This window comes from Anolis sagrei, chromosome 6 (genome assembly GCF_037176765.1).
Source record: "Anolis sagrei isolate rAnoSag1 chromosome 6, rAnoSag1.mat, whole genome shotgun sequence".
Lineage (NCBI taxonomy): Eukaryota > Metazoa > Chordata > Lepidosauria > Squamata > Dactyloidae > Anolis > Anolis sagrei.
The window spans coordinates 44,098,825-44,114,811 of record NC_090026.1 but is presented as its reverse complement, the minus strand read 5'-3'; the positions used below and the strand labels follow the sequence as shown (position 1 = coordinate 44,114,811).

General features: G+C 40.1%; 1 protein-coding gene across 1 annotated transcript in view; it reads right to left on the bottom strand.

Moving 5' to 3' along the window:
* Positions 1-13,993, bottom strand: part of KANSL1 (KAT8 regulatory NSL complex subunit 1) — a 157,228-nt gene extending 143,235 nt beyond the window's left edge. Inside the window, exons 1-2 of the mRNA XM_060781099.2 lie at positions 13,911-13,993; positions 8,639-8,776 (exon numbers count right to left, since the gene is read on the bottom strand). The gene's annotated coding sequence lies outside the window, so the exon portion shown is untranslated. The remainder of the gene's footprint in view (positions 1-8,638; positions 8,777-13,910) is intronic.
* Between the last annotated feature and the right edge of the window lie 1,994 nt (positions 13,994-15,987).

Here is a 15,987-nt window from a genome sequence, read left to right as displayed (position 1 = left end):
CATTATTTCTTACAAGACTTGCCTGAAGGGTATAGTTTTTGAACAAGTTTAACAACTTCTGCTTTTTATTTTGGTTTTCTCAATATTATCTAAAGATTGAGCCCAAACTGGAATTCTGTTTTCACTTGTTATTTGTTCACTGGAGATTTCTCATTTGATATAACACTTTTAATTTCTTAAGTACATCACTGACATTTTTAGGCCTAGTCTTCATAATACTTCCGTAGAGAGGCCAGGAGGGCCTTTACACAATTAAAACGTGTGTGCCAGTGGTTCCCATACCTTGAGAAGCCAAATCTGGTCATGGTTGGCCACACCTTGGTTACATCCCACTTAGACTGTAATGCACTCTATGTGGAGCTACCCCTGAAAAGTGTTCAGAAACTTCAACTAATTCAAAGAGCTGCAGCCAGATTGCTTACAGGTGCTGGACACAGAGAACACACCACTCTCTTGCTACAACATCTTCACTGACTGCCAGTTTTTTTCTGAGCCAGATTCAAGGTGATGGTTTTGACCTTTAAAGTCCTAAACAGTTCAGGTCCAACTTACTTATCCAATTGTATTTCTTCATACCAAGTTGCCAGAACTCTATATTCTGTTTTGTACTGTTAGATGTAAATTACCATATGTTCTTTCCATGCAATTTTCTGCTGCCCTAAACAGTAGGGCCAGATCTAATGGTCTTAAAAGTTACAGGGAAATAGATTTCAATTGAACATTATAAGGAACATCTTGCCAATAAGGGTGATTCAGCAATGGAAATAATACCCTAGGAAGATGGTGGGGATGGGATCTCCTTCTCTGGACATCTTCAAAAATGAATGGACAGCTAATTGGTAGAGATGCTTTAGTTGGAGACTGAGCAAAGGGCTGGATTTAATGACCCACAAGGCCCCTTCAACTCTATGCTTCAATCCCCCTGATTAACATAGCAGCCAAGACACATATTTGCAAACAAAAGCCCAAAATGTCTCCCTTGTGATAATTTCTATCCTAAAAAAAGGGGGAGGGGAATTATGCATACAAACTCTCTTCATATAACCAACAGTGTAACAGCATCAATGTTTGCAGAGTCAAAGCCATTTTGATGAATAAAAAAAAATCTGTAGTTTGTAAGCAGTGGCGCACATTTAAGAAAGAAACATGGAATATTTTAATGAGTATTCTCTATTCCTTGTATTTTTAAAGTAACCAGAAGTTTAACCATAGTTTGATGGTGCTTGTTAGGGTAAAAAAGTCTAAAGTTTTTAGATAAGGGACTGTGACAAACAGATGTTTGTTTAGATTAGGAACAGTTTGAGACCCTAGCCCAGATGCATATGCATTGCATTATGAGATGGTGTCTTGAAACAGACTTCCATTTTTAAAAGGCAAAACAAGAAAGGCGAGGAGAGTTTTCTGAATAACAATACTTGGAAGGAAGTAAGTATTAAATGAAGAACAAAAGCCCAACAGAGAAAGATTAAGGATAGGTGGTAGAACATATTATTATTATTATTATTATTATTATTATTATTATTAATTATTATTAAACTTTATTTGTACCCCGCTAGCATCTCCCGCAGGACTCAATGTGGCTTACAAAGGCCAAGGCCTCAACACAACAATAGCAAAACAATAACAATACAATTTAAAGCCAATTAAAAACATAAGCAATAACAAAACATTACATCATTACGCAATAAAAACCAGGGCCGGGCCAGTGATGGGTACAGGTTAAAAAGTGCTGGGTGTGGCAGGTGGTATGTTGGATTTCTGGGCAAGTGCAATGTGCAGAGTCTTAAACTCTAATAAAGTGCTTCTGGGGCGTAGTGCTGGAGGTTATCCTATTCCGGAAAGGCACATCGGAATAGCCAGGTCTTCAGATTTTTCCTAAAGTCTGCCAACGTGGGTGCTAGTCTAATGTCTTTGGGGAGGGTGTTCCAGAGTCGGGGGGCAACCACAGAGAAGGCCCTGTCCCTCGTCCCCACCAAACGTGCCTGTGACGCAGGTGGGATCGCAAGCAGGGCCTCTCCGGATGAACGAAGGGAGTGCGTGGGTTCATAAACGGAGATGCGGTCATGCAGGTAGGTAGGTCCCAAACCTGCATATGAAAGGCCACAGGTTAAATTTCTGGCATCTATGATTAAGACAGAGAGCCAGAGTTGAAGTATGAGTCTGGAAAGCAAAGTTCAATTCCCTACTTGGCCATCAAAGACCACTGGGTGACCTTGGGAAAGTCACACACTCTCAGCTTCAGAAACCCCTGTGATAGGTTTTGTTGCTGGTTTAATTTTGGTTTTAGACATTGCAGTATTTTTGTTTCGCTGCGTGTTAATTTTGTTATGGATGATGTATAATTGCTTTCTTGTTTATATTTAATTGATATTTAATTGTCTTTAATAATTTTCTTGTGTGCACTTTTAATAGACTGTACATGCGCACCAGAGAACACTAGTTACTGGATAGGCTAAAGATGCAATCAACAAATAAAAACATCAATTGCTTTTCCCATTGGAGTTTGCTGCTTAACAGTTTTAATCTGGTTGCAGGCTTTTAGAAATTATTCCCCCTGTAGTTTTAATTTTAAAAGTGCTCCAAAAGACACAAAAGTAGTATTTTCCCCTACACCAACAAATATCAATATAGCAGGAATATAGGAAACTGCAACAGATCCTTGCGTGTATCACTTAAGCTGACCCAGCAACAGAGAGATCGTTGTCTAAAACCTGGAATGAATTGCAACAGCAGCCATATAAACATGCTCTGCTTCTGTTTAATACTGCAGACTGCACCGTGCAAAGCAGCCACAAGGCGGCACAGCTGCCCTCCCAACACCTCCCAGTCCTCTTCCTAATGCGCAGGCCTTAGCAAGCCCACACTGCAAGAAGTAAAAGCAGGGAAGGAAAACAATGCAGTCACTGCAAGGCCTGCTGGAAAATGTAGTTCACAGAACAGATCACATGACTTTAAAGGAAGTCAGTGGTTTGCACAGGCTCTATCGCCATCACCAGGGCAAACATGACAGCTGCGATCATTGCAGGGGCTCCTAAAATGTCCTCCAGCTTAAATTTAAAGGGCCCAGCCTGTTTTCGCCATGGAGCTGGGTTTTAGCGCAGCTCTAGGTAAAAGCATTCGAACTATTAAAATACAGTCTATTCCATGAGCAGGCATGACAAAATGCCACACATTTTTTTCCCCTTTTCAAAGACTAAAGAGCAGCCCTTATTTTTAAACTATCAGTTTTACAGAACATTTCTATCTTTTTGAGATTAACAGCATATGCTTTGTTGTGTGCATTCAAGTTGTTTCTGACTTGTAGACCCCTCAGAGAGTTTTCTTGGCAAGACTGTTCAGAGGGGGTTTGCCTTTGCCTTCCTCTGAACTGAGAGAGTGCGATTTGCCCAAGGTTACATTATAAAAAATACAGGACAATTCCTCTATTTTTTTGAATCACCACTCTGTTTGTAGCAGTTTCATTAACAATTTTAATTATATTATATAAGAACAGCTTAAAAATAAAATCAGTCTTATAATAATCACAGGAAATAAATGAATGGATAATGCAGTATCAACAGAAAAATATTTTTTTAAATGAATGTCAAATCATAAGGATTTGACAATCCTAATCTGTCTCCATGTGGCCCAAAATCATACATACATTTTAACATGTTTTAGTTCTCATTCATAAATGACTTCCTATTCACTTATAACACTTTTTGTCATCTTCACAAGTTAGAATTTTCCCATATTAAAATGTGACAACTGACTTCAGGAAAACTACTCCAGATGCCTGGGCATATTGGCTTTTAACAAGACTCAGCTGGAATTAAACCATATTATATCCGCATCATTCAATCAAGGGGCTTACACAAATTGTTCAGATGTTTGCATTTTTATAGGCATTAATGTTTGTTTTAAGTTTCCATTGTCATAATGAGTGGCTTTGTATTGCTGTAGTTTTTAATTTCCATATTCTCGTTAGTTTTATTGTCCTGCTGTATTGCTTTGTTGTTTTCTATTGATTAATGATCTAGAAACCCATATGGACACTTATTTTTGCTGAAATATGAGACCTTTCCAAATAAATATTTGTAGGAATGGGACTTGTTTTTACTACAACTCCAATCAGCCCTCACCACTATCAATAGTGAAAAATGCTGGGAGAGAAAATCCAGTAATTCCTGGAGGGCTTCCCAATTACTTCTCTCAAAAAGGAATTTTTAAAAGTGTGTAACATTTTCTAGGATTTCTGATTCTTTTGTTTACAAACACACACCAGAGCCTTACTTTCTAGACTAGTGGTTCTCAACCTGTGGGTCCCCAGATGTTTTGGCCTTCAACTCCCAGAAAACCTAACAACCAGTAAACTGGCTGGGATTTCTGGGAGTTGTAGGCCAAAACACTTGGGGACCCACAGGTTGAGAACCACTGTTCTAGACCCATGTTGGTTTTGTTCAATTTTTTCTGCTCCGCTAATCCTTGCTATCAAAACCTTTTTATAAAAGTTAAGATAAAATCATGCATAATGTTTCTGAGAGCCAGAGGAGTGTGACATTTTGGAACAGGGATTCTGGGAGACCAGAGTTCAAATCTCCACTCAGCTATTGAAACCTCTGGAGATATTGGGCCAGTCACACATCCTTCAGCCTCAGTTAAAAGCAATATCAAACCTCCTCTGAACACATCTTGCCAGGAAAACCCTTTGCCTTAGGGTGTTTTGCCTAACTTGAAAAAAAAAACTTAATGGGACATAATAACAAATGCCATGTCTAGTACTCAGAGCCTGCTGAGTTTACTCTGTAGTTTCTCTAGTTGATGGTTAGCTTTTTCTTGATTGATGAATGGGAACTGTGGAAATGGCTTACAAGAGAGTCAGTTATAAAGGGTCCCAAGTTCTACACAAGAGGGATCATAACATTAATAAATAGGAAAATACAAATGAGGAAAGCCAATTCCAAAAGGCAGAATGAAACTGTTGCCAAATACAGTACAGATGATTGGGATGTTACGTAACAGCAACAAATTAAGAGATGTTTATACATTATTTATTAGTGTTATACATAGTTTTAATAGTAAGCAATGGAGATTGTGGGATTTCTCAGTTTCTGGGCTCAAAATGTCTTGTTCAGCTTTTGGTACAAAGTACCATGACTTTAGGTGAAAGTGGTACTCAAGGAGGAAAATGTTTTGAATCAGCTCTGTGGAAAGTGATGTACGTTGTGCAACATTCTGTACTGTAGTTTCATTTTCCTTTTTCTGCCAGCCTTTCTTCACAGTTAGGGTTGATGGGTACAATAGGACCAACAAATCCCACTGTAGACTAGTTTAATGGACAGAAGATACGCCTGTGATTTTAAAAACAGCTGTTCAAATTCCATGGCTAATTTAAAATACAGTAGGGGAACCATATCAAACCTAACCTGTTACATTATATACAAAATTGCCCTTTTTTCTACAGGAAACTGGAAATAAACATAGCAGTATCTAATGGGAATATTACTTAGCCTTTCACCATTAAAAATGATGCTTCATAAAGCCATGAAGTTTGCCAGGAGATAGAGAGGTTAAGCCACTCACTAGTACTCCATATACTTGACAAGATTATTGTATGAGCAAAAATGTCACAAAATGACCCAGTGAATGTCATAGCTCAATGGGAAGAAGAAACTTCATCTCCTAGATCCCAGCCCAACATTCCTAACTACTATAGCACACTGACCTAATTCCAGCAAATATAATCTATTTAGAAAGGAAAGATATCATCGACCTATTTGTAATTCTGGAAGAAAAAGAAAAGGCCACATCTAGTCATGAATGAGTATATGCATAACACCACTCTTCCCACTAACTAGAATATTAGATACTGTATTCTTATATTCATAACATCATGCACTCACTTCCCTGCCATTTCTTATATTCTGTAAATCAGGATATAAGAGCAATATGCTTTGGCTTGCATGTCTCACTAAGTTGAGTAAAAATCATTTTGCAGCTTTAAACCAATACACAGTATTCTCTACCTTTCATCATAGCAGGCTCATACACACAAGGAGCATGTCAAGATTTGAAAAAAGATAGCATGCAAAACTTTAGAAAATACAGTATAAACTCCAATGAATTGACAATCAATCAATTTACAGTGTGGTCCCATGTTTGAAGGTAAATTACCTTACATCTTAGTGGCCGAGAAACATGAAGCTTAATTTGATCAACGGGGATAGGTCCTTCTTAGGGAAGAAACAAGCAAAGGCTAGCACAAAATATTTCACAAAACAGCAAATCCCCTGCCTTCAAAGATGAACAGTAGTACCAAAACCAGCCAAATTATTTTGACACTTCAAGAAACAAATCCTGTTTCCGGTATTCCTAATATGATTGCAAACAACAAAAAATTACTATCCTTTCATGATTCCTAAAATCAGCTGTCTGAAGTAACAATCTCCCTCTATTTCACAGTAAACTCAAGCACAGATTTGCATTTTCTCTGCATACAATTCTAGTGTTTTGCCAACAAACCTGTGGTGAAATCTGTTTCAGATTAGAATAATCAAAGGTGCCAAACCAATTTTGGAAATAGGGTTCAGCGGTTTATACAGCTATCTTAAAAGTCTGGGCTAAAACTCAGAGCATTCCTTACCCACTGACACTGCCATGGAGGCAGGAGGTGTCATTCATTTATGTGTTTATGTGTTTAGGGAACAAAGATCCATTTGAAAAGGATTCCTTCCATCTAATACTATACTGTAGTATTTTCATTTTCTCTATCAGCCATCTCTGCTATTTTATTTCATTCTTCTGCACTCATAAAATACTCTAGTGTTTGCCCTCTGAAATATACCAATATTATAAATGGTTCTTCATTATTTACTTTTTTAATTACACACCTACCACACAAATTCTGTGATTTGAGACTATAAGCTATAGGTTTCAAGATGGAATTCTGTTGGTGATATACAAAAATGTAATCTAGAATTACATCTATTTATATCATTTTGCAGACATTTTACTTTCCTTCACAATGTCTTCCCCTCTCAGGGCAGATTCCAAGCACTGGATCACACTACCTCAGCCAGGCACCGGCCAGAAACAGTGAAATACCCAGGCAGTATCTGGGTGCAGTTTTGCAACTTGAAGTAGCAGCTAGTATTCTCTCAAATCTCCAACAAGGTATTCCACAAGCACCACCTTCCCTACTTGTTCCCACCTGCAAATGTTCATGGCACTATGCTCCAGTATTTGAAGAATGAATCTCAGAAGTAAGAAGGATGAGGAACTGCATGGGTAAAAAAGTGCATTCTGTCCATGCAATGCAATCCTCCAGCATCTATCTGAAAGGTCAGCTCTCTAAAACATAGATTTCCAACATTTATTTGATTAACAATGAAGCTGTTATAACATAAAAGTAGTTAATGGCACATCACATTATTGCATAGATCGGAAAAAACACTGTTGCATACAGCAAATGCTACAAAACTTACAATACGTCTTAAAGTATGAATTCCAAAAGCAAGAAATCAGTGCTATAGGCCAGCATTTTATTGGCAAGAAGGGAAGAATGCAACAACTATGTTCCTTTCTAAAATACGGGTCTCTGCATTAAACAACGAACCAAAAACTATGTAAAATTGATTGAGATAGAAAGGCTTTTGGCTTCTCCCACAGAAAATGTTCCTAATGCAATGGGTGGGCACGACTCAGAGAAGCATGAATATAAAGAATGGTCTCCCCACAATTCATATATGACATGGAAAGATTCCAAAATGCACATCGTATTTTCTGTAACATTTGATAACAATTACATTCTGGGACTACTGTTCCCAGACCCTGACAACCAGACTGGCCATTCAACGGAAGATAACTTAATTTCTTTGTATATTTCTGAAAGGATGCATTCTGGATAAATGAAAACTAATTGATTTCAGCTGACATCACCAAAATGTAGACCAAAGCTTTCCAAACTGTGTCACAACATGTTAGCAGTGATGCCAAACTTGTGGCCCTCTAGGTTTGGACTTCAGCTCCCATAATTCCTTGCTATTGGACAAGCTTGCTAAGGCTTCTAGGAGTTAAGAGGCCCAAACATCTGGAGGATCACAAGTTTGACACCTCTGTGTTAGTATGTCAGCTGCAGTGAGTAGATGTATCGTACAAATGTAACAAGAAACCTCTGAATCTATGTGAAATAAGCAATAAAGAATATTTATTTTAAAATTTAAATGAAATATGCTCATGAGATATGTTGTGTCCCCAAAGATTTCGTTACTACACTTTATCTCCTATTTGGTGTTGGTTTAACCTCCGGTTTACTAGTAAAACTAAATTACTGTGTCGAGAAATGCTGCATGTCCAGAAAGTGTCACTAACACTGAATGTTTGGAAAATTGCGATGTAGACTGTACCCCAATTGATCCAGCCTCCTGAACATTATTATCATACATTTACCAGGTGATAAGCAACATCTGGAACAAACAAACTGCATTATATTACCTGTTAAACAGTTGTTCTTCAGAATGAAAAAAGCCACTAGCATGAGTATGGGCATTGACTCACTCTAGCAGACATTCACCTCTTCAAATTAATTCCAACAGAATTCAATGTAACACTTTGTTGAAATATAATTCACAGCTGACAAAATGGAAAAGCCAGCACTTACCTTGTAGTGGTGCACTATAAAGGAATCCATCATAAGCAGCACAATTCAGACGTAATTTGGGTTCTGGTAAAAACAAGCTTCTGTTCAACCAGCTGAACAACCTGCAGACCTCTCTGATTCTGAGAAGAATCTTCACCTCTGCAACAGAAGACATTTAATAGGAATAAATGGCAAGACACTCATGTGGAGAAAGAGAAGGAAAAACAAAATAAAAATTGTAACAATGGGAAAAATATATTCAATGGATTATTAAAATTCCACAGAGCATTCCTTGCTGCCCCATTTGCAAAAAAAAAAAAAAAAAAAAAGGGGGGGGGGAGAGAAAATACCACTGAGGGTATCTACCCATTTCTTGCTCCATATTCCTGACTCTATGTCAATCATCTTAGATTGTGTCCAGGGTCTATCCTCCAATGCTCAGAACCACATGGGCAACCTGGCTCCTAACTATACTTCTTCCATTATGTCCAACCTCCAAAATACAGTACATTCCTCTAATTTTACCTGACACCTTTTGGACCAAGCCATTGTGTAAAGGAATGCATTTTAATTCTAACATGTCACTTGTCTGCTCTTCATAGACCAGTTTGTACTCACAAATTTAAGTCTTATCTTGCCTGCATAATTTGTAGTAGAGGTATTACATATTGAAAGATTTGGAGATAATTAATTCTTGCAATGCATAAGCATTTGTGGATAAAAAGAAGATTTCAAAATATATGTAGTTTTCCTGTTCTATGCCTTTACAACAACACCAGTTTACAGCAATCCTATGATAGACCTATCTTAACAAACGTGTCACTGATTTCCTCTGAGGCCAAGAGAATGATTAAAAAACTGATCCTATGGGTTTCTTGAGCTTAATGGGAATTCAAACTCTGGTCTCCCAGTGTTCTATTTTAACACTCAAACTAATACAGCATACTAGCATTTTAATGGGGAAGAAACTTGATCAAGTATGTTAATGTATCAGTACTGTGGATTTATTTGTATTTTTCTGTTAAAGTTTTGAATAAAATATTGAATAAACAAATGGGGGTGGGGGGGGGGGGGACTGGGGAAACTACAGATAGTTTTCCCACCAGAGCTCTTGTTCTATGCATAACCTTCTAACGCTGCAGTTAATTTCAATGCAAAATCTTTCCTAGTGTTAAAGAACCTATCACTGATCAGAGGAAAAAGCAGAAAAATTACAAAGGAAAGGGTGAAAACTTTATTAATTTTACCCTCAAGGAGCTTTCCTTCTAACTGGGTGGTAGCTTTTGTTTATGGAAATTTCATGTTTAAAAAGACAACTGTTCTTTTCACAGATAGTTATTTGACAGGATTATTTATATGTCATTAAAACTATTTATGTACTATTGATTGGACTAAAAATAGATTATAAATACACCTACGGTTTACATTATTTTGTATTCCCTGCACCATGGTTTGTAGCTACGTAGACTTTGGTTCTTTTATGAGAATAAAAACTGGAATACCAAGTTATAAAAGACAAGTACCAGTGTATTTTATTAGTATTCCCTAATGCAAAACCTAATGGTGACTTAATCACAGACATGTACATTAGAAACAAACTATACCAAGAAGAAAATGCAAGGTTTAGATGTAAAAACTCTTGATATAGTTTTTTTTAACACCTCCAAATATACAATTTCAGAGGAGTCCAAAAAACAAAATCAAATATTGACTGATCAAACAAACCACCAGTTTTACAAATTTAACTTCATTTTCAATTAGTTTCTCTCTGCTTGTGTGATCTAAGTGTGCATGTGTACACACACACATCCTATGATAGACCTATCTTGGTCATATTGTTTCCTCAACAATCAAAAAATAAAATCTAAAATCTTTTCAGTCAATGGAAAAATCAAAAAGAACCAATCACCCTGAAAATGCACAGAATTTTGATTTTTCTCTTGCTGTTACAAAGTTTCTGTCAGAAACAGATCCATGGGAAAAAATATGGGAGGTCACTGCTCTATTTCCCCTGACCCAATAAAGAGTTTGGAAAAGGAGGTGTCCTCGCTTATTAAATTACTTTAAACTGCAGCTGCAACACACATACATTGAAGTAGGTCCCATAGAACATAATGAACCGTACATTTGAATAGACTTGCATAAAATTGTGCTATTATCTGAACAGCCCCATTTTATCTTACAGTGGTAGAAATTTTGATTTTTGGAACTGGCTAATATTTATCATATTGAATTAGCACAACTAATTGAATTAGCACAAGAATATGATTTTCTTGCTTCTTGGCAGGGGGATGGACTAGATGGCCCACAGGGTCTCTTCCAACTGAATGAGTCTATGATTCTATTTTTTATTCAATACATATTTAAGCTTTTCCTAAATGCTAGTGTCTCTATGTATATATCATTAGTGGATTTTAGGAAGTACACAACATCCACAGGCTGATAAAATTTAATTGTTTTGAAGATTTTAAAAAGGTATCTTAGTTTTGCAATATTCTTCCGTAAAAATTACAACTCTAGAACAATAAAAATGGCAGATTCCTTATTTCTACCTCCATGATATTCTATGAACATTCCTCCCTATGATTTGTAATAGGTCCAGGGGACCCATGTGCTGTCCTTCGGACTTTCTGGGGATTGCACAGGCCACCCAAATATACTCTTCTCCCAAAACCAGAACTTTACTTCTACTTGACAAAAAATGTATTTTTAAACAGTGTGGAGGACTGGCAGGCAGGAAAAACAGAGTCATGTGCAGCCCCAATACTGCACTTTACCCAATCTCTGTCCTAAAGCTTAAAAAAATTAATAATGGGATGTCCAAGCTACAATTCTAAGGGAAAGAAACTTAAGCCCCGAACTATCTAGAAACAAGATACCCAAAGACCCAAACATAATCCTCATATTTATATAAGCAACCTTCAGTTGCTCAGGTGTTCAGAAATTTTAAACTAGTGTCCTATAGACCCACTTACCTGAACTCAGGCCGCATTTACACTGCCATATAAAATTCAGATTATCTGCTTTGAACTGGATTAGTCTATACTGCCATGTAATCCAGTTCAAAGCAGATCATCTGATTTTATATGGCAGTGTAGATGGGGCCTCAGTGAGAGACTTGTTTCTGACTTGTCACTATAGGGCCACATCGGTTTAACTCAGTCACTACAAATTGTTTATAATAAAATATCTCCCCATTTTGTAGGACTGATTGAGAAAGAGGAAGTAGTGATATCTGTGTGTGAGAGATTTTAGGTTTGAGAGCCCTGGCTCAAATGAAGGCCTCATCTAAACTGACCATTTAATGCAGTTTAAAGCTAGCTTCAAACCGCAGCAGCCAGGCAACAAAATTCCCACAAAAGCTGCAGAAATAAAGCATTAATGTGCACCAATGCTCTGCACACCCTCCAGGCCTGAAACTGGTTCCAGGATTTCCTACTGAATGATCCGCTTTGAAACAGCATTACACGCTCAGTCAAGATGAGGCTGAAATCTGGAATGGGTGCCCTCAGAAAGGCGCTCCCACTATTGCAAAACCTTAATTTTCTGGTGATATTAGGACCCACATCAGAGGCAGGGCCCTTGAGAGCCGGGCCTTGGGCAAGATGACAAACAGGGCCTGCTTCCTTCCTTCCAAATTGGGTTTAGTAATGGATGGTTGGCCTTCTTTTCACCCACCGGGCCAGTCTTCTCTTCAGTGGGGCCTTAGCCACCCCTTTCCCCTTATTCTCCCTGCCTTGAGTTTCCTATTTGGAGCAGAAATACCCACACACAGGAGAGTGCGAAGGAGGAGGAGGAAGAGGAGAAGGAGGAGGGACGGAGAGGCTTACCTTCCCTCTTGCAAACCGCCTCCAAAGGCAGACAACTTCCCAAAGTTATTTTTATATATATATATACTAGCCAACCCCTGCCACGCGTTGCTGTGGCCCAGTCTGTGTATATGTGTTTTGTGTGTGTATATGTGTGTTTAGGTCTGTGTATATATTTGTGTATTTATATGTGTATACGTGTTTATATATTTGTGTGCTTGGTGTATGTGTATTTGTGTATATATATGTCTGTATGTGTGCATGTGTATATGTATATTTCTGTGTTTATATGTGTATATGTATATTGTGTATATGTGTGTGCTTGGGTGTATGTGTATATTTGTGTATATATATGTCTGTATGTATGTGTGCATGTGTATATGTATATTTCTGTGTTTATATGTGTATATGTATATTGTGTATATGTGTGTGCTTGTGTAAATGCATATATATGTATGTGTATATGTATGTGTATAGGTGTATATGTGTATAGTTGTGGGTGCTTGTGTGTATATATATATGTCTGTCTGTATGTGTGCATGTGTATATGTATATTTCTGTGTTTATATGTGTACATATATATTGTGTATATGTGTGTGCTTGAGTGTATGTGTATATTTCTGTATATATATATGTCTGTATGTATGTATGTGTGCATGTGTATATGTATATTGTGTATATGTGTATAGTTGTGTATATGTATGTATGGTTTATTGGGGGGGGGGGGTTAAAGTCCGTTCGGCTGGGTTTTTTTGTGTGTTTTTAGGGGTGATGGACACTCATTGGCGTGATTGGTGTCTTGTGGCCAAATTTGGTGTCAATTCGCCCAGTGGTTTATGAGTTATGTTAATCCCACAAACGAACATTGCATTTTTATTTATATAGATTTCATTTATTTATTTATTTTGCCTTACACCCATCACCTTCCCTTAATAGAGATCTGTGTGGGAAGGAGGGGGGACAGGCTGTTCCACGACCACGCTCCCCCCCCCCTCAAAAAAACAAATAAACCCGTCCACTAACTCCTCTCCTTTCCTGGCCTGGCCCTATTCCTTCCCCCCGGCCACCCCATTGCCTCTCCTCCCGCTCAAAGTTGCCAGGAGTCCAGGAAGGGGCTTCTTCCTCGACTTGGCCTGGACTCGAAGCGAGACTTGCTTCTTCCCTTGGCATCTCTGAGGGGAGGAGGAGGAGAGTGGCGACGGTTGGAAGGAAGGGGGTGCCTTCTCCCCCAAACCCCTTCCTCGTCCTTACCAGGGGAGCATGCCTCTGCAACGTCACGCCCCCAGCCCCCCTTTCCCCTCTGCCATCCTTGCCGCTTCCTTGGCCCCCTCATGGCACCCCCTCCGCGGGCTCAGCCAGACCCACCTACCTGCCGAGAGAGAGGGAGAGAAGGGGACACCCTCTCCAGGCACAGCCTCTCCCTACTTGCCCTCAGAGTCGCGCCCGCTTGGCAACCTGCTCCCAAGACCCCCTCAAACACCTACCTGCACAGCTCAACCAGCCTTGAAGTGGGGTGGAGGGGGTGGGAAGTCTTCCGCCCTCCTCCGCTCCCCATTGGCTGACACCAAGGCCTAAGCCGTCGCGGTTGGCAGAAGGCGTGTCCGTCAACGGCGAAAGGGCGGGGCTTGACGAACTGGGGAGTAAGGGGGAGGGGGTGATGCTGATACCTCAAGGCTTCTTTTGCCTGGTGGTTCTTGGGCATGAGAGGAAATCGAGAGGGGCTGGGGGGGGGGGGGGGGGGAATACCTTCCTCGGTTATTCAAGCCCCCCCCCCCCCAATGTTTCCCCTCAGGCCCCCCACTCTGTGCTTCAGCCAGTCCCAGGAGTAGCCTAAAAGGCAACAGTCAAAGAGCAAAGCATTCCAATAGGCTCAGCCTTAAAGCAACTCCTCTGTCAGATGGAGAAGGAGTGGATTGGGGGAAGGAGGGGAGGGGGGTGCCATTTGGAGAGGAAAAGCGGAGGCTTTACCCTTACAGACCGACCAAAATTCTCCTCAGGCCCTGAAGAGGAAGAGACTTCCATAATTCAAACACACACACCAACGGACCAGGAAGCGTTTCCCACTCCCAAATTTCTCCTCAGGCCCTGAAGAGGAGACTTCCATAATTCACACACACACCAATGACCAGGAGGGGTGTCCCCTCCCAAATTTCTCTTCAGGCCCTGAAGAGGAGACTTCCATAATTCTATACACACACTCACAGTCACACTCTCCAATGGACCAGGAAGCATTTTCCCCTCCCAAATTTCTCCTCAGGCCCTGAAGAGGAGACTTCCACAATTCACACACAGACCAATTACCAGGAAGGGTTGTCCCCTCCCAAATTTCTCCTCAGGCCCTGAAGAGGAGATTTCCATAATTCTACACACACACACACACACACCAATGGTCCAGGAAGCATTTCCCCCTCCCAAATTTCTCCTCAGGCCCTGAAGAGAGACTTCTATAATTCTACACACACACACACCAATGGACCAGGAAGTGTTTCCCCCTCACATATTTCTCCTCAGGCCCCAAAGAGGAGACTTCCATAATTCTTCACACACACAGACACACACACACACACACACACACACACCAATGGACCAGGAAGCGTTTCCCCCTCACATATTTCTCCTCAGGCCCCAAAGAGACTTCCATAATTCTCTTTCTCTCTCTCTCACACACACACACACACCAATGGACAAGGAAGCGTTTCCCCCTCACAAATTTCTGCTCAGGCCCTTAAGAGGAGACTTCCATAATTCTACACAGACACACACATCAATGGACCAGGAAGCATTTCCCCCTCTCAAATTTCTCCTCAGGTCCTGAAGAGGAGACTTCCACAATTCACACACACACCAATGACCAGGAAGGGTTGTCCCCTCCCAAATTTCTCCTCAAGCCCTGAAGAGAGACTTCTATAATTCTACACACACACACCAATTAACCAGGAAGCGTTTCCCCCTCACATATTTCTCCTCAGGCCCCAAAGAGACTTCCATAATTCTCTCTCTCTCTCTCTCACACACACACACACACTCACACACCCCAATGGACGAGGAAGCGTTCCCCCCTCACAAATTTCTGCTCAGGCCCTGAAGAGGAGACTTCCATAATTCTACACACACACACTGCAATGGACCAGGAAGCGTTTCCCCCTCACAAATTTCTCCTTAGGCCCTGAAAAGGAGACTTCCATAATTCACACACAAACACACACACACACCAATGGACCAGGAAGCATTTCCACCACATACATTTCTCCTCAGGCCCTGAAGAGAGACTACTATAATTCTACACACACACACACACACACACCAATGGACCAGGAAGCGTTTCCCCCTCACAAATTTCTCCTCAGGCCCTGAAGAGGAGACTTCCATAATTCTATACAAACACACACTCTCACACACCTCAATGGACCAGGAAGGGTTTGCCCCTCCCAAATTACTCCTCAGGCCCTGAAAAGGAGACTTCCATAATTCACACACAAACACACACACACACCCATGGACCAGAAAGCATTTCCCCCACATACATTTCTCCTCAGGCCCTGCAGAGGAGACTTCCATAAT